The following is a 6000-nucleotide window of genomic DNA, read 5'->3' on the forward strand; positions in this document are numbered from 1 at the left end:
TGCCGTTCTTTAGTTTCTAAGAGGCAGATCAAATAGCTAGGCCACTGGCAACAGCCCAAGAGTCGGTAAAAAATATAACAAGGTTCTTCAAGGATAATATTATCTAGAACTATGAGGACAGCCTTGAGTTCTGCCCACTGAGTGGAGCAACTTCATTGTCATTTGGTTTTTGCATCACAGCACTGAAGTTGAACAGCCATAGCAGCCCAGTGAATACCACCAGGTTTCAGATAAATGGAATAAGTAGACCCAGGCATTTAGGGAAACTGCGGTGAATTGACAGCCCTGTAAGGGCCAGTGAGTTTGCTTCAGTTGACATAATGGGGCATAGAGTTTCCCCCAAAGGAATAGGTACCACTTTTACATGTAAAGCCTAGATGCTGAGGCCAAGCTGGCTGTGTTTTTGAATATGCCATTTTCATTTGACAGTGAAGCTTGTTGGGACTGTCCCCCTTTGTTAGTCCTTGAATCTGAGTTGACTCACCCAAAAATAGAAATATCATATCAGAGAGTCACAAGGTTTCCATGGGTTAGGCATTCAGTTTTGATAAGAGCACAGTAGCAAGCTAATAGCTACTTTTCAAAAAGAATGTTTCTGGTAGTTGCATCAGGGAAGTAATGAATCCAAAACCCCAAGGGAGCATCCCTGGGTGGAGACAGCCGCCTTTTGCTAGAGGCACCAATCAAAAAATCATCAGTCACAGAGGACAGGGAAATATTGACCTCCATCTCTAACTGTTTCTCCATAATGTGGCTGAGGTCAGAAGGGTAGAAGGACATCATTTCCTCATTCTCATTCATCAGCATTGTAAACCCAATCCAGAGTGGTAAGAGCTTGGATCCTAGTCAATGCCACATCTGTGGTCTCCCACAGGAGTTTTTCTGTCTCAGAAAAATCTCTCCATGAAGGCCAATGCTTGCTTATAGAAGCCAGGACCCACTGCAAAAGAAGTTGAGACCTTTTACTGTCATCTCCAAGTGGATCTAAAGTTAGCACTGTAGATTGCAGGAGGATTTGAACTATGAGAAAGCCCAGCTGTTGTCATTCTTTCTTGATAAGCATTACACACTCCATTCCCCAACTCCCAGGCAAATCAGCTCTATTGATTTGTCTGGTTTTTGCCTACAACAATAGCAATTTTCCTTCCTTTCATGCTCAGTGTGGATTTGGGTCTTTGTAACTTGTCTGAATGGAAGTGGAACCTTCTGCCCACCCGAGAAGAATCTTAGTACCTACTAGCTGTTACAATGGGGCAGATTTGAGGTTGACCCCTGGGTCGATGAGGAAGTTCCCCCACCTGGAGGAGAGTTAGCACTAAGCAGGGCACTGGTCAGGCAATCACCTTCCCAATTCCTTCTCTTTAACAGGCAATAAAGTAAAAAACAAACAGACAAACAAAAGCATTTATTTTCCAGTTGGCCATAACATTTGGTCAACTCCCTACTGATTCCCTTGAACTTTCCTCAAACCCTGTTAATTGGCCTGGGAGGCACTCATGCTTTCTCTTTCAGAAGGCCATGTCTTTGTCAGCATCTCGCCATCATTGTCCAAACTGCCAAGAACTGTGAAGGGTCTGACATTTACCCTACTTGCAAACTAAAAAGTTAGCCTGCCATAGTGTCATGTATGCTAATAGAAAGCCTGCGATTCCTAGGCCAGAGATGCGGTTTATTACAGCACTAACAACAACCTGAGAATCAGCATTTTTATATCCGTTCCTAATTCCCACGGAATGCAAATAGGATCAGGTAACATCCGCCCATGCAGTAGGTTGCGTTACAGAAGGACCCCAAGCTCAGGGAACCAGGATCTTTCTATAATGGCCCATAAGTATGCCTGCCCTTTGTTCCAGAGGGAGACACTACCTCTCACTTCCAAGGCTCTTGGCTATACAAACATCCTTTTAAAGGAACAAAGGGCAAGTCAGTGCTTTGGCTCACAGGTGTGCAGAAATATGAGAAACCCTCAGAGAATTGCCTCCATTCGCAAAAAGCAATAGCTAGCAACAACAGTATGGGAGTGGCACTCAAACACCCGTGACTAGGAATTGAGTCCACAGCTCATGTCATTCTGTGGATTATACACCTGGAGGTATTGGGAGCTTGTGATTACACAGATAAATTTTCAACCTTCTGCAAGAAGTTAAAATAAAAATCCTCACAAAAAGTGGAAGAATCTGAGAATTTCAGGTATCTAAGTGACAGTAGAAGTCAAGGCATTTTTTTTATACTAGATTAAATTCAAGAGCTACTGAAAATTGTTGAAGCAGGATGATGGGTATCTGGGGGTTCTTTTTACTGTTCACTCTATTTCTATGTGTTTAAAAATTTTTTTGTAATAAGTTAAACTTTTTTTTTTTAATTAAACAATGTGAAAATAACAAAATTCTCTGTTGAAGAGAAAGTGCTTAGGATAAAAACTTCTAATGGTTGAAGTTGGTATAGAATGTTTCTACCCCAGAAAACCTGTGGTAGGAAGAAGAAAAATATTCTAGTATTTCATCTACAGCTATTACTGAAATTGACATTTAGTTTTAGAAATACTTGATATATTTTAAATATGGGGACAAAGACCTGGGGTGAAAGAAAGTTGAACAACTGAATTTTACCGGATGATTAACTGCTGAGGATCTAACATATAACCCAAACATCACTAAGATTCCAGTGTTCACTGAGCAGAACAAAAAGGAGGGACTTGCAAATGTTTACAGCAGAGGCTGCTTCTATATAGCAAATGGAATCAAAACAAACGGTAAGGGGAGTCTAGTCATTCATTCTTGCGTCGTGTACCAACCAAGTGTCAGCACCGGGCCAGGTGAGTGTATCTAAAAGGAGAACAGGTTTAAAGATTTTTTTTTTAAGAGAGGGGGAATAAACTCATGATCTTCAGTATTTTTCTTAAAATTGTATTAACCTTATATTGTGATAGTTCTTGTATTATTTAGGATTTGAACATATTTGGGGAAAGGAAATAGAGAATGAAATCTGAAAGGGGACAGGTACAGGTGATACAGATCTGAACTGACGAAGATAAAATGCAAAGATACCTCATCAAGCTTGGAAAATGGATAGAAAAGTATGCAGTGACTCTCTGCACGGGCCACAAGATGACAGTGAGTGAGTCTTGGGCAAAGTAACCTAAACTATGATTATAAGATGATCATCTCTGACTTATTTGACTCATTAGAAACCCTGGCAATAGAATCCGTTATTGTCTTGTTCCTCTGGCCCCTGTTCTATAGCTGCCTCAACCCCACATCCCGAGAAGGGTCAGTAGGCTCTAAATTAAGAATTAATAGGAAGATTAAAATCCCTTAGGAAGATAATTGCTGAGAAAGGATATTATCAAAATATGTAAAACCTTGGTGAAGCCCAGGAGTGCTGTATAACACTGTACCAGTTGCACCCAGCAGGGGCACCAGGCAAGGGCATGGTGAGGGGGAGGGAGTCGGGAGGGGACCAAGCTGGGAGTGAAACCTAGCCATGCTCTGCTCACGGAACCGTGCACCTGGCACAAGACTGCATCTGCCTGAAAGAGGGAGCACCCTTTCCTCAACTGAGTGCCCAGAGCGGGTGCTTTTTTCTTATGTGCATAAAGCTCTGTCTGTGCTAGCTACGGCTCAGTGTGAGAACATCCTCAAATCCTGGAATGTTTCAGGGCATCCACTGAAATTCTATGAAAGTAGTTTAAAGATAAATAAAAGATGGCATTACTTTATACAGTGGGTAGTAAACATATGGAACTCATTATCCTCAAGATGTTGCGTAGTCCACAAATATAAATAGGATAAAGAAAGATTTAGATAAATTCATGCTTGTTAGAGTCATATGAGCTGTTAGAGCGTTGTTAGAAACACACAGGGAACGTCTCCAAATGCTTTCAGGGAAAACACCATGTTTATCTTCAAAATGTCCTGTAGTGCCAGTGCCATGAATTGAACAGGCAGATCTCTGGCTCTCCAGGTTTCTCAGCATCCGTGATACTCAAGTTTTCCAAATAACTGAGGGCTGAGCTTCTGTATCATAAGGATTTTCTTTACATTAACAAATTGTGTACACATTTTTTCTCAGTGGTGGTATGAAGTTTTATGTGATCTTAAACTGAGTTTGCCAAACTTAACCTTTTCTTGAGAACTTGGAAATGTCATGACAAATGTGCATTTTTGTACTGGGCTGTAAGAGTGATATCTTTATACTGGGCTGTAAGTGTACCCAGGGCATCAACTCAGATGTGTGGCACTATTTGACTCTCACCTATTCCCACAGAGTTACTGTGGTTGGTTCTTTTCATTTCTTTCCGTATTTGTGCTTACTTTACATACAAATTTTCATCTTCTCTCCTGTTCTTCAAGCTTCTGTTTTCACTCTTGTCAGTGGGCTTGCAGGGAGAACCCTTTCACTCCTAATATGCTGCTCCCACCTCTTTGACTTTGGAGGAAAAGCATCCTACTCTCCTCTGTGTCATGTCACCTCAGCTGTGAAACAGACCTTACCTTAATTCACTACAGCCCTCGGAGACCAGGCTGCACTTTTAACAACCTTAACTGAAGGTTGGGGAGTAACAGAGGAGAAGTACATTTTAGTACTGCTGCTGGATTTGGTTACCAGATGAGCTTACTCTGAACCCAGCAAGGTTCAAACCCATTCTGAGTCTTCCACAAAGATATGCCTGTTTAGTTCCCATCCCTGTCCAGCTCCATCCAACACCAGAAGCAGGTCAAAGGTATCCACAACTCCAAGCACAAGCCCACTGCCAAGCTCCAGACATGGGAAGGAGATGTTTCCTCCCTCCAGTTCAAGGCCTGTTTCTCCAATCATCATTCATTGGGGCCAGCATCTTATTACTTTCCTAAGATGACAGACCAACAGAATCATGAACTTGTCCCATGGTTCCCAGTAGGATAATGCATCAAAACACAACAGTGCAACATCAGTACTTTCTAGATTATTTGACCTTATGTAGCCCACAGACATGAGCCCTACCAAGTGCAATTCTGTCCTTGGTGTAGTCTGTCCACTAGTGTGAGATGCATGTCTTGTCTACTCATCCTTCCGGCAATCTCCAGATTTTGCTTCTGAGCAAGCATGCACACAAATCTCCAAATGAATAAGGGGTACTTTCCAGGCACGATTTAGTCTAAATTCACTCTTTGAAGATAATAAATATTTATCAAAGGGCAAATACAATGTGCAGAGATGCAATTCTGCATATTACAAAACAGGCATTTGTTGTTAGGTTATAAAACAAAGATGTTTAACAACTCAGAGTCACCCTGATTGAAAGTCAACAGCTCAGAACAAGGCCTTTGCTTAGGTTTGACACCTAAATGACTCATTCTGATGATTTTCTCAAAATAAGAGAACAGTCTACCCTGAAGGTGAATTCTAGCTGCCACCTCTAGGGAGGCAAAAACTGTCTATAGCGTTTAAATCACAGAGCTTTCTCCCTCCTTCTGTCCATCAAGTTTTCAAAGATCTTTAAGCCTGAGTTTCAGTGCAGTTTCCTCCATAGGTAAGCATGCTATTTAATAGATTCTAAAACACCCTTATTTTATTTTATTCATTTAAATTTTTACATTTCAACATCTCTGAAATCAGGACACATAATCTGTGACAATCACATTTTGCCAAGCAGCACTCGTGACATAGTTGCCTACATCGTGAGAAATTAGTCCATTAAAAACTGAACTTGCTGAAAATATAGTGACTTGGTTGTTCCCATCAGGGCCTGACTGGACAACTGCACAGCTTCAGACAGCAAATCGTTCGAGGTTTTCTGAGTTAGGAGTATAAACCTGTTGTCTGAACACCTTCCAGCAACTTCCAGGAGGATTCATAAAGCTCCAGATTTAAAACTTGCATAATGGGTGTTACTGGCTTGGGGAAAAGTCGTTGAGATAATAATGAACACTCTCTTAAGAAATGCTGCCTCAGCCACACTCTTAGTGACACAGTGTCTATAGCAAACCACAGATTCCAGTGATTCTGAATTCAAAAGTG

This window comes from Aethalodelphis obliquidens, unplaced genomic scaffold (genome assembly GCF_003676395.1).
Source record: "Aethalodelphis obliquidens isolate GAN/ISIS:26980383/991018 unplaced genomic scaffold, ASM367639v1 scaffold2, whole genome shotgun sequence".
Classification (NCBI taxonomy): domain Eukaryota; kingdom Metazoa; phylum Chordata; class Mammalia; order Artiodactyla; family Delphinidae; genus Aethalodelphis; species Aethalodelphis obliquidens.